General features: G+C 32.9%; 2 pseudogenes; both read left to right on the top strand.

Moving 5' to 3' along the window:
* Positions 1-1979: 1979 nt before the first annotated feature.
* On the top strand, positions 1980-14400 carry LOC143398345 (cholesterol transporter ABCA5-like; annotated as a pseudogene).
* On the top strand, positions 3440-8710 carry LOC143397346 (cholesterol transporter ABCA5-like; annotated as a pseudogene).
* Positions 14401-14438: the final 38 nt, after the last annotated feature.

The following is a 14438-nucleotide window of genomic DNA, read 5'->3' as shown; positions in this document are numbered from 1 at the left end:
AAATGAAATTAAACCCCTGTCTCTCACCATGCACAAAACTCAACTCAAAGTGGTTCAAGGACCTAGAGACTAGAGAAAATGTAGTCCCACTCTCCATCATGTCAGTTTAGAAGCTGAATTCCTCAACAAGATTCCTAAAGCACAAGAAGTAAAATCAAGAATCAATAAGTGGGATGATATCAAACTAAAAAGTTTCTTCACAGCAAAGGAAACAATCAAGAAAGTGAAAAAGAAAGGCTACAGAATGAGAGAAGATCTTTGCCACCTATACCTCAGATAGACAGCATTAATCTCCAGTATATATAAAGAACTCAAAAAATTCACACCAAAAATAAATAAATAAATAAGTGAACAACCCAAACAACAAATGGGCAAAGGAAGTAAACAGGTACTACACAGGAAAAATATGATCAGTCAACAAATATATGAAAAAAATGTTCAACATCACTAGCTATTAGAGAAATGCAAATTAAAACTATACTTGAGATTTCATCTCACTCCAGTAAGAATGGCAACAATTAAGAATACAATTAACAATAAATTTTGGTGACAATGTGGATACACTCATACATTGTTGGTAGGACTGCAAATTTGTGCAAACACTCTGGAAAACTGTATAGAGTTTCCTCAGAAAACCTGGAAGGAAACTACCCATTTGACCCAGTTATCCCACTCCTCCATATATACTCAAATAACTTAACAATAGCATACTACAATGATGCAACACATCTATATTTATAGCAAATCAACTCACAACAGCCAACCTATGGAACCAATCTAGGTGCCCTTCAACAGATGAATGGATAAAGAAAATATGGTATATATACACAAGCGAATATTAATCAACCATAAAAAAAAATGACTTCTGCTGGAAATGGATGGATTTTGAGACTATCATGCTTAGGGAAATAAGGCAATCCCAAAGGTTGAATTTTTTGTGATATGTGGATGCTAACCACAACAAGAGTTGAGAAGAAGAACAGAAATTCAGGAGATTAGACAAAAGAGAATGAAGGGAAGAAAGAAGGTACAGGTATAGGAAAAACAGCAGCATAATTCTGGCATATCTTTCCCATGTACATATATAAATACACCACAGTTAATTTCTACATCCTGTACAACCCCAAGGCTGAGATCCTAATTAGAATAAGATGTACTCCATACTTGTATAAATAATTCAAAACATGTCTACTGTCATATAACTAAAAAGAACAAATATTAAAAATTAAAGAAAATGTTTTATAAATAACCTACTTACTAAGTGAAAGCAGAAAAAGAAAAAATATTTGAAAAAAATGATTTAAAACTTCCCAAACTTGATGACAGATGTGTCAATGCATCCAACAAGTCATAAGTGGGAAAAACTTAAGGAGATCCACATAATAAACAATAGTTAAGTTACCAAAAGACAAAACAGAGAATTATGAAAGTAGAAAGAAGAGATTTTTCACATGTAAGCATCCCTCAATATAACATACAGCTGGTTTATCATCAGGAGATTATGGAAGCCAAATATGTTAGAATTACATACCAAAGCCACTGGGGGAAAAGTCAAACAAGAATTCTATGTTCAGTAAACTCTCTCAAGAGTAAAAGAAAAATTAAGACATTTCCGGATAAATAAAAGTTGAAGTAGTCTTACCAAAACTGAAGTTTTCCAGCGTTGAGACAGACCCCAGCAGCTCATCTTCAGTTTCTTCTTTCTGGGTTCTTGGCTAGGAATTTGATGAAGTCCAGCCCCCTAAAAATGAAAACGTAGCCAAGTAACAAGATAACTTCGAGCGAGGGAGCTAGTCTAGGGGTTTATATAGCATGTATTTTGCTGCGATTGGTCCAAACTTATGCTAATTAGGTTTTGGAAACCTACTAACGCTATTGGTCCAAGTTTATGCTAATTAGGGCTTGGAGAAACAACAGGCTATTGGTCAGCCCTGAATCCCATTTGGTTTGCCCTACTTCCACTTTCTCCCTGCTTCTGGATGCGGGAGATTGAAGTCATTGAATTGTGCATGCTGGATGGTGTGTCTGGAGCTGCAGCCTGCACAGAATATGCTTTCTCAGTAGGCATCTTCATTGGGTGCAAGCTGGGCTGTCATGGGGTGACAGATCTGCTTGCCCTGGCTCACATAGGCACTAGCCCCACCGCCATGCCTCAGACCTGCCACGCCTGCATGGCAGGTTCCTCTGGCCATGGGCTATGCTTGCCACTCATGCTACAGTCCATCTGAGCAGCCACTCTGATGCTCAGCTGCTCCACTGCTCCCCGGCGGCTTCCAGTATTCTGCCCTATAAGAAATGCTAAAAGGAGTCCTTCAGGCTGAAATGAAAGGGTACTTCAAATAGTAATATTTTTTATTTTTTATTAATTTTTTTAAATGACAGCAGAATGCATTTCAATTCTTATTACACGTGTTCAGCACAATTTTTCATCTCTGGTTGTATATAAAGTATGTTCACATCAATTCGTGTCTTCATACCTTCAAATAGTAATTTGAAGCCATATGAATAAGTAAAATTACACAGAAAACTGTAAAGGCCAATATTATTTTAGTTTTGGTTTATAATCATTTTCCTTCCTGTATAATTTGAAGGGCAAATGTAAAAAATGAAAATCATAAATCTATGTTAATGGGTACACAATGTATAAAAATAATATACAAAATACAACAAATGATTCAAAACGTAATAACATAAAGGTAAGGAGATTTATAAAAGCAGTGTCTTTATGCTAATGAAACTAAGTTTATATTATCCAACTCAGAAGTTTAGCACCATGCATGCCCCTCCTGGGCATGCTGCCCACCTGCCTATGCCCAGGCATGCTCTGGGAACCGGGCTCTCAGACACACTTCAGACCTCTGTCACCAGATCTCCACAAAAGAGCACCTGGGCTTTATTTTGGTTAAATTAACTAGCATAATGCATCCAGATAAGAAATGTGAAGAAGCACCTGATACAGATCCTAATCCTATGGACAAATCTATTTTTTATAACCTAATTCTTGAGTATGCTCCAATGATAAATATTACAAGCAATATCATGAAAAGAGTGTCATCATTCCTGATGGTATGGTTTTGAAAGACTTCATGTCCTATGAAACTCTTTTTTTTTTTTTCTTTCCTGATTTGATTCTACTAACTTCTATTTATATGCATCCAAGAGCTGGCTGTTCAAAATCATGTGAGGCTGCTCAATACTGGTCCTCAGGGTTCACAGTTTAACAGGCAACCATAGATGCTGCCATCATACAGTTTAAGACCAGTGTTTCTCTTTAGTAGGAGCTGGAGTCAATGAAAACTGTGATTATGAGAGAAATTATTGTTGCAGAAATAGATACCTTTCCTCAGAGAAGTAGTTTTAATATACCTAATTATAGCATTTTCACCTTTTGGATATTTTTGGCAATTAATATTGTAGCAGAAAAAAAAAGTGGTCACTGCTAGATGAACCAACAGCTGGAATGAACCCCTGTTCTTATCATATTATTTAGAGACTTTTAAAATACAGAGAAGCCAATCAGGTGACAGTGTTTAATATTCACTTCATGGATGAAGCTGACATCCTTCTAATAGGAAAACTGTCATATCACAAGGAATATTGTGATGTATTGGTTCTTCAAATTTTTTTTGAAAGTAAATGCAGGAGCAGCTAGCACATGGTCATGCACATAGACGGATTTTGTGCCTATGATCTCTTTCTTCAGGGGTTAAACAACATATACCTGGAGCTACTTTACTACAACAGAATGAATAACAGCTGGTATATTGCTTGCATTTGAAAGACATGGACAAATTTTCAGGTTTGTTTCCTGCTCTAGACATTTATTCAAATTTGGGTGTCACTCCTTACAATGTTTCTAGACAACTTTGGAAGATATATTCTGAAAGCTAGAAGATGAAGCAGAAATTGATCAAGCAGATTACAGTGTATTTACACAATTTATAACATAATTACAACAATTTCACTAAAACTACCCTCCAACGTAAGAAATGAATTTGAATTTTTTTATGACCATGAAACTGTAAGCTTTCCAAAACCAAAGATTCCCTAATGAGCACCATGAGCCTTTGGAAACAGCAGGTGTCTACAATAGCAAAGCTTCATTTCCTTACTTGAAACACGACACTAAATCAGTGTTGTTCCTACTTTCTTTTTTTCTTTCTTTTTTTTTTTTTCCTAGAGTTCAGATTTTTATGTTTTTGTTACATCACTCTTAAAAATGTTGTGGTTCCCACCATAAAATGGCCTCCAATTATAAAACATTATTGTTTAATTTTCATTGCATTTACAGAAGTATAGATTCATGTTAAGAACAATCAAAGAAAATCTTACTTACTTCAATTGGCATAAATGCTATCTATGTATTCTTTAATATTTTTTAACTGACAAGAAAGTCTTAAAGTAAACACAAGAGATTTAAGCATGTTAAATTTTAGTAAGAAGAACATTTGATAAAGTAAATTATAATTAATTTAAATGATATTATATGACGAAATCATGGAATTTGCAGGGAAATGGATGGCATTAGAGCAGATTATGCTAAGCGAAGCTAGCCAATCCCTAAAAAACAAATGCCAAATGTCTTCTTTGATATAATGAGAGCAACTAAAAACAGAGCAGGGAGGAAGAGCAGGAGGAAAAGATTAACATTAAACAGAGTCATGAGGTGGGAGGGAAAGAGAGAGAAAAGGGAAATTGCATGGAAATGGAAGGAGACCCTCATTGTTATACAAAATTACATATAAGAGGTTGTGAGGAAAATGGGAAAAAATAAGGAGAGAAATGAATTACAGTAAATGGGGTAGAGAGAGAAGATGGGAGGGGAGGGGAGTGGGGATAGTAGAGGATAGGAAAGGTAGCAGAATACAACAGTTACTAATATAGTATTATGTAAAAACGTGGATGTGTAACCGATGTGATTCTGCAATCTTTGTAATGTTTTGAATAACCAATAAAAAAAAAGTTGAAAAAAGAACATAAAATAAATAAATAAATGATATTATATATAATATATATTTAAATGTATTTATATTAATTTAAAATTATATATATTATATAAAATTTTAAATATATATTCAAACATTATTAAATATATAAAAATGTATATAATATATAAACTTAAATTATACTATATTATAAATATATTATCTCATTAAACTTTTAGACTTTAAAAGTTGTTTTTCACTTACAAAACAAATATATTTATTCAACTTTATTCACAGTTCATAATTAAATTTTTGATGTCCAAAACTGTAAAAATTGTACTGCCAGGATATATGTCCAATTGCAAGTGTTATGAATGATCAAGAAATTCAGTTATTTGATTGTGTTCTTATACTTTATAAATTGCACAATTAGTGTTTAGTGGTACGAGGGGGAGAAATTTGATCCTAAATAATTATGATGCAGCAAATATATTTGACATGCATATAAAAGTAATCCAGAAATTGTTCTATTAGTTTTTTGCTATATGATGCAGAGAGTAAAAATTGGGTGAAATAGCCTTTTATTTTCTAAAGTAGGGAAGTATCAAGGAAGACCCACAACTAATAGAAAATCTGTAAGATTTCTTGCTACTTTATCATTTCCTGAGCCTATGAAAATGACACAAAATTTCATTGTGGATAGACTAAAGAATGCATTTTTCATACCCCTTCCCTCCTGACCCTCAAAAAACTTGGGAATTTGTCATTCTTATTTCTCATTCATTTACATTTGTTTGATATTATTTATAATGAAGATTATTGTTTTAGAAAAAGCTAACCAAGAGCTGCTATTTTAAACTACAAAAGAGATTTTGGATACTACCAACAATTTACAACAATTTTGCTACAACTAAAAATTGAGTGACATGATGCATCAGTCAATGATACTACCAGGCATCACATGGATGTGAAGACACAGAGTGATGGTACAATATCAGTGCAATCCCTTTGTTTTCCTTCAACCTTACTACTCATAATCGGGCAAAACTGATGGTGGGTGACCAATAACCATAATTAAAACTGAAGAAATGAATTATTAAATGATAATATTTAACTGAATATTATGTTTTCCTATTCCTTGGCTGTATAATCTTAGTATGTTTCAGAAATAATGACAGCACACACAGTTTTAAAAGAATTAAAATTAATGAAAAATGTCTGGCAGTGCTCAACCGCCAAGCGCTCAGAGGTTGAATGCTCACCTAGCATGCATAAGGCACTGGGTTAGATTCTCAGCACCACATAAAAATAAAAATAAAGGTATTGTCTCTACCTACAACGAAAAAATAAATGTTTAAAAAAAAATGTTGTGGTTCCCACCAAAATTTTCCAAACTTATATTTTCTAAAACCTGGAGATAAACTTCATAAATACAAAACAAGTCTGGTTCTTCAAAATTCTACTGATTCCAGTATCAATGATCTTATTAACTTTTTCACACATCTCAACAGAACAGTGACAATGTTTCATGGCAGTGACTGTGTATCTGCTGCACCCTCTAGCGCAGACTTAAATGTGGTACATTCAGAAATGACTGTTTTTCAGCTGTTTTAAATAGCACTATGGTTTATTTTTTACCTGTATTAATGAACATCATTTATAACTATTATCTCTCTCATTTAAATGTGACTGAAACCATCCATATCTGGAGTATCCTAATATTTCAACAAATTACTGACATCATGTTTAAAACTGAGCTGTATTTTCAAGCAACTGTACTTGGCATTATTTACTGCAATTCTACCTTATATTGCTGTGAAAAATGCAGTGACAGGCTGGGGTTGTGGCTCAATGATAGAGTGCTCGCCTAGCAAGTACAAGGCACTGGATTCAATCATCAGCACCACATAAAGATAAATAAATAAAATGAAGGTATTGTGTCCAACTTAAAAAAAAAAAAAAATATATATATATATATATATATATATATATGTGTGTGTGTGTGTGTGTGTGTGTGTGTATGTGTGTGTGTATAAACATGTATATGTATGTGTGTGTAAAATGCAGTGAATCATAAGATCAAAGCTTATACTCAAACTTTCAGGTCTTTTACCATCCATATACTGAATTGAACAAGCTATTGTTAATACCCCTGATTTGTTTATTGTTCTTATTTTGATGCTAAGAAGTTTGTTTGCATTGCACTATAGATTATATTGTTATGCTGTAAAATTCCTTGTTATGGCTTTTTGCCCTATTGGTTATGTTCCATCAGTTATTCTGTTCACTTATATTATTTCATTCACCTTTTAGAAAATTTGGAATACCAAAGAAATTTGTTACTTATCTATTCTGTGACAGCATTGGCTTGTATTATAATCATTAAAATAACTTTCTCTATGCGATACACAGTTACAGCCATTTTTCATCATACCTTTTGCGTAGCCATTCCAGTCAATACAGTTCTGGTTTCACTGATTTCTTTCTTTTTTTTTTTTTTTGGTGGGGATGCAGGGGGTACTGGGGGTTGAACTCAGAGGCACTTGGTCACTGAGCCATACTCCCAGTCCTATTTTGTATAAAATTAAAAAAATTTTATTTAGAAACAAGGTCTCACTGAGTTGCTTAGCACTTCACTTTTGCTGAGGCTGGTTTTGAACTCGTGATCCTCCTGCCTCAGCCTCCCAAGCTGCTGGGATTACTAAAGGCATGTGCCACTGTGCCCAGCTTGACTGATTTCCTTCATAAAGGTTTCTGGGAAGAATATACCAAAAAAATGACAATGTATACAATCCATAGAATAGGCTTTTAGGGACTGATATAACACCTTACCTGCAGTAGGTATTGTAGATTTTCCTCTTACAGTACTATGAGAAAAAGCACAGGGGCAAATCAATAGAAAAGATCCCTTTCTCAGGATCTTTTCAACAAAGTTCAAAACCAAAAAGTTTCCAGAACCACCAAATAATATGGATGAAGATGAAAATATCAAAGCTGAAAGACTAAAGATCAAAGAGCTAATGAGTTGCCAGTATTGTGAGAAGAAACCAATAATCATGCTCAGCAATTTGCATAAAGAAATATTTTTTTAATCTAAGAAAAGTAAAGAAACTGTCAACTAAATACATCTCTTTCTGTGTGGGAGAAAAAAAAGAGGAAGAACGCTTTGGGCTGTTGGATCCAAATGATGCAGGCAAAAAAAAAAAAGCCCAATTATTAATATTCCTATTGGCAATATTTAGCCAACTCAGGCCAGGTGTCTCTAAGAGATCATACTTCAGAAACAACTGAAGATGATGACTTGATTAAGTGTTTAGGTTACTATCCTCAGATAAACCCACTACGGTCAGATATTAAAGTACAATGTTTTGAAATTTATGGATCTATGAAAGAATGAATGCAAGTGACATGAAAGTAATAAGTCAAACAACAAATGCATTTGATTAAAAGAGCTTCAGAAAACTATAAAGAAACTACTTGCAGGAATAAAGCAAATGTTATGTTTTGCAATAAGTATGCTGTGAATCCTTATATTATTTTACTAGATGAACCATTTATAGGTATAGATCCTAAAGCAAAATAGCACATGTGACAAACAACCTGGACTTCATTTAAAAACAAAAAAGCAAGGCTGCAAGTCCAACCACTCATTACATGGAGGAGGCAGAGGCTGGTGGTGATCAAGTGGTTCATATGATTTCTAAGCAATTAAGATGCATTGGGCAGTGCAACATCTAAAGAGTAAATTTGCTAAGAAAACTGGTTATCCAGATGTAGAAGTATGACATTAGACTCTTATCTCACCCTGCACAAAAAAATCAACTCAAAATGTATCAAAGACCTAGAAATTAGACCAGAAACTCATTCCAGCATATAGGCACAGACAAAAACTTTGTCAATAGGACCCTAAAGCTTAGGAAATAATGCCAAGAGTTAATAAACGCAGTGGCATCAAATTAAAAACTTCTGCACAGCAAAATAAACAATTTGGTATGTGAAGAGCAAATCTACAGAATGAGAGAAAATCCTTGTGAGCTACTCTTCTGACAGAGGATTAATATCTAGAATATATAAAGAACTCAAAAAATTTGTCACCAAAAAATTAAATAACCCAGTTAATAAATAGACAAATGAATTAAACAAACACTTCTCAAAGGAGAAACACAAATAACCAACAAATACATGAAAAAATGTTCAACATCAATAGCAGTTATGCAAATCAAAACTACACTGAGTTTTTATCTTGCACCATTCAGAATGGCAGTCATCAAGAATAAAAATAATAAGCCAGGCACAGTAATGCACACGTGTAATTCCAGTGACTCAGGAGGCCAAGGCAAGAGGATTGCAAGTTCAAGGCCAGCCTCAGCAACTTAGTTAGAGAGGCCCTAGGTAACTTAATGATAAAAATGAAATTATGTAACTTGCAGGAAAATGGATAAAATTTGAGAGCACTACGTTAAGTGAAATAAGACAAATTCAGAAAATTAAGTGTCATCTGTTTTCTCTCATATGCAGAAGCTAGAGAGGAAAAAGAAAAAGAAAGGTGAGTTTGGGTCTCATGAAAATCAAAGGAGGATTAGTAGAGAAAAGGGACCAAGGAGTGGGAGGCAGGCAGGGAGGGGGCATTCTGAGGAATGATATTGGCCAATTAAATTATCTCGTTATATTATGTGCATGTATGACTATGTAACAACAATCACTACGTACAAGTGTAATTTAACAACAATCAAAAAAAATGTGGAGAAAAAACAATTTTTAAAAATGAGCAAACTCATAGAGACAAAATGATTAGCCAGGTGAGGTGACTCACATCTACAATCCCAGATAAAGCAAAAGAGAATTTGAAACAGTGGTTCACAATAGAGAAAATATAAACCCAGAAAAACCACTTAATTTTCTTAGTAATCAGAAACATGCAAATTAAAACAACATCACTAGCATCCATGACATCAGGCAAAACTTGGCAAGACTACAGTAAAAAGAATACTCTTGTACTTTCCTAGGAGGAATTATATACCTTAAAGGGCATTTGGTAGTATACACATATACTATCAATTATACACATATACTATCAAATACACTTATCCTGGATTTAGCACTTCTGAGTATCTACCATAAAGAGAGATAAGCGAAGAATGATCATAAGAATGATCATCTGTGTATTAAGAATTGTAATGCAAAAAAAATACATGTATAAAGGCATAAATTGGTGTGAACATACTTTATATACAGAGATATGAAAAATTATGCTCTATATGTGTAATAAGAATTGTAATACATTCTACTGCTGTTGTGTAGTTTTAAAAAATAAAATCAATAAAAGATATAAAAAATAACAAATACATACAAAAAAATGATAATTAAAAACCTTAGGAGTATCGAATGATTTTAAGAGTATGACATAGAGACACTTTATAGCAGAGAAACTATTTATTTATTCAAAACTAAATAAAAATAAATGTGATTGAATTTAAAAAAAAAGAATGATCATTACAGCAATACTTTTTAATAGAAAAAAATGGAAATCTATTATATATCTATTTTTTTAATTTGTTTGTTTGTTTGTTTTTGGCAGTACTGGGGATTAAATCCAGGGGCACTCTAACTCTGAGTTATATCCCCACTCCTTTTTTTTTTTTTTTTTTTTTTTGAGATAGGGTCTCAGTAAACAGTCTAGAACTTACAATCTTCCTGCCTCAACTTCCAAAGTTGCTGGGAATGCAAGCATGCCACAGAACCCAGTGTGTGAAATCACAGTTAAGATATTAAAATGGCTAAATAAATGGAATACATTGTGCAATGTTATACTCTACAGTAAATAAAATTGACTCTCTACATATATCAACAAGGACACATGAAACCATACAATTGAGATTAAAAAATAATAAATTTCACACTAATAAAAGCATAATGACATCATTTGTATGAAAAAACACAAAACTGTTTTAATCTTTCCTTGGTGTGTGTGTATGTGTGTGTGTGTGTGTGCATATATATACATATACATACATATATGTATGTATATGTATATATATATGTATATATATGTAAATATAAAATTATGATGCTTTTAAAAGTCTGAATATCTTTCTGGGGAATGTAGAGGACACCAGGATAAAGTTTAGTCAAAAAAGACTTTCACATTACCTGAAATTATCTATTTTTAAGGTGTACTAGTATATTTCTTGTGTGTTTTTAAAAGAATGTGAAAAAAAACTTTCTGGAAAGACACTTAGTAATAAAGGTCACCTCTGGAAAGAGAAACTGGAGAACAAGGTGTGGTCAATGGAAATTTTTCAATGTTTTTCTGTCTAATTTTCTGCATGTTTATCCATTGTGTATTCATGTTAGTTTTGTCCATTTTTTTTTTTAATGTTGAGTTCACCACTTCAGCAACACTTAGGGGTTCAGATGTTGCTATTATCACACATGTGAAATGTGATTATGAATTTAACTTGATTCTTTATGAAACACTTCTTTCATTAGATAAAATTCTTTATCTCTATGCATAAAGGGCAAATTTTACCAGGCAAGGTCAAAGAAACAAAGAATCACACAGTAGAAAGCTTATGTGATCCTTTAAGGCAAAAGGTGAACACAACTAATTTAAATATTCAGTGAGTCAATTTGCTTAATTTGTCTTACAAGTCAGGAGGAAAAGTAGTTTAAAAAATAAAGTCTGGACTTGGATTTAATTTGGTTTGTTTTATTCTTCTGTAACTGACTTGTGCTGTGGACAGTCTTAAAAGATGTCACTCATGTGTTCTTAAAAAAATGATAGACATTGAAATTCTCATAGGAAGAAATTTTGCAAGGAAATAAATGTTACTATTTTCACTGGACAAAGGACTTGAATTCTTTTGGTATAGCAATAAAGACATAAGACTTTAATTTTCAGACACTAACTTTTACCATATATTTTATTTCTTAAACATTTTTAGAAATCAATAAAATTTCCTAGATTATTGAATTCACTTTTACTAAATGAGTTATAACTTAAAAAGAGTTATGGCTAATTTACTAAATGAGTTATGACTTGAGAAATATTTATTATGTTTTTTATTTAGTGTATTCTGGTTAGTTTTTAAGTAAAAACTAATAACAAGGGTTAATGAGATAGCCTAGATGGGTTCATGACCAAGAGAAACTGGTCATGTTGAATAACTAAAGTTCCCGCCCTTGAAGGAGGTTGACATTTAACTAGGCAAAATGTCCCTCAAAATTAGTACTTGGCTAAAATGCAGTTAAATGTATCCTTGTCTAATTTATTTGGCTAGTGTTCAAATACAAGATTGGAATTTGTGGTATGCAAGAAAGCAAATAGTTAATTAGGCCACTGTTAATTTTTATAGAAAAAGAACACTTTATAAAATTGATTTTATGGCATCAAATGCAATAATCCTTACTTTGTCTCCAATCTCTAAAACCAATGCTTTCTTTTTCAAGTCAGTCAATCCTACATTTATATAACAATTATTTATTAAGCAACTACAACATGGCCCAGTAGGAAATAAAACAGACCAGACTGATATTCTAGATAGAAGAGAAAGATTAAAAACAAAAGGAAATTAAATTACATATGACAAGGGATTAGTGCTCCAGGTAATAAGGAGAGAAAGATAGGAAATGAGGATGAGGGCTGGTTATAGCTTTACATAGGGATGCAGGACCTCTATGAGAAGTTGATGCTTAGGCAGGGAATTACAAGAGATGGAAACTATTCTGCATTTCCTGTCTCTGGCTCTACCATCCTTCTTATTATTTATCTCTCCTTCTTTCTTCCACTTTTTCCCTTCCTCTTAACTAGAGAATCTGTGTGATAAAATAAGTATTCCACAGCTGTAGAGTCTTCATCAAATTATAGTGGCTCTCCTTTTTGTGAAGATCTGTTTTCTGGAGATGTTGGTATATTGTAGACTTGTAATCATTTCCCTTATCAGCCTTTGAGGATTATAGAAATTATTATAATGGAAATATTATTATGGTGCGGGGGGGAGGCAAACACTTCTTGCTTCCCTTGAGTCTACAAGGTAATCCTAGCATTATCTTCTCTAACTCCAATGCAGGTAAATGGATGGCTCAAAAAAGGAAATACAAAAAATTTAACAGTGTTACAATTTTTAAATATCTTTATAACTCTCAAAATTTTCATACTTGTTTTCCTTTTAACTTTTAGTATACCACATTGTCCTGAATTTTTTCTTCCATTATTCTGGCTTCTTCTACGTTTTTTTTTTTTTTTAATATTTTTTTTCCTTAAGAATCCTATTCTAGGGGCTGGGATTGTGGCTCAGTGGTAGAAAGCTGGGTTCGATCCTCAGCACCACATAAAAATAAATCTATAAAATAAAGGTATTTGTCCATCTACAACTTTAAAAATTTTAAAAAAAAAAGAATCCTATTCTAAGTCCTGTTCTTGTTCTATGCATTCTATGTGGAGAATTTTATCCATCCCATAGATAAAATCCTCCCAATATAAAGATTATTACCAGATTTGTTATCTCCAGCAATGATCTCTTTCCTGAGTTTTAGCCTGTAGGGTCCTACTCAGTGAAACATCCACAGGCATATCATGTTCAAACAATCCTCATGATTTCAAACACACACCTAAAAACCTCCCTATCAACAACAAAAAAAATCATCACAATCCACCCAACCAAGTAAAATAAAGACCTGGAAGTTATTCTTAATTTCTTTTCTCCCTTACCATCCTAAACATCCAATAATTCACCATGTAACCTTGACTTTTCTTCTTCCAAATATCTTATGGATTCTTCACCTTCTCTCTATTCCTAACACACCTTAGTTCAGGAAAACATTATAACATATCTAAATAATTACACCAGCCTTCAACTGCTTCCAGTCATTCACTCAAACTACCAAACCTGATTACCTTCTTTCATTGCTTAAGTCTTCCCACAATAAGTTCCTTGTCACAAACTTTTTTTATTTTTAAGCTCTGTTCTAATTCAACATGAACTGTATCTATGGTCTTCATCACTGTCCTGTAAGATTTAAAACATTGACCACATTTTTCATTGATATGTTCCAAAAGTATAGTGCAGTGTATCAATCTTAGTCTTGCCTAATAAATATTTGCTGAGTGAATAGAACAAATATAATTATTATAATTGTATAATTTGGAGATTAAAAAAACAATTTCAGGAGTTGGTGAGACCTCTCAATGATTGGTTGGAGCTTTCATAGGCAAAGCAATAAGATATAGAAATTTTATTTTCTCTTTCATCCTTGTGGCTCCCACCCTGCATCCCTTCCCTACCACTATCTTTGTTTTCATTAGCTTTCTCTTACTATTTCTCTTCCTCAGGAACTTTTTTTTTTTTTTTTTTTTTTGAGGAAAGTGGTGGGGGAGTTCCTCATAATATTTTTTATTTTGATGTTTGATTATAACTCTTGATGCAACATTCTAGAGCAAGGTGCTCGGAACTTGCTGTGCCCAAGGAATGGATAAAGGAAAAAGCTCTATTTATTCTTTGTGATTTAATGCAC

This window comes from Callospermophilus lateralis, chromosome 4, assembly GCF_048772815.1.
Source record: "Callospermophilus lateralis isolate mCalLat2 chromosome 4, mCalLat2.hap1, whole genome shotgun sequence".
NCBI classification, from domain to species: domain Eukaryota; kingdom Metazoa; phylum Chordata; class Mammalia; order Rodentia; family Sciuridae; genus Callospermophilus; species Callospermophilus lateralis.
This window is presented reverse-complemented; position numbering and strand designations above follow the sequence as displayed.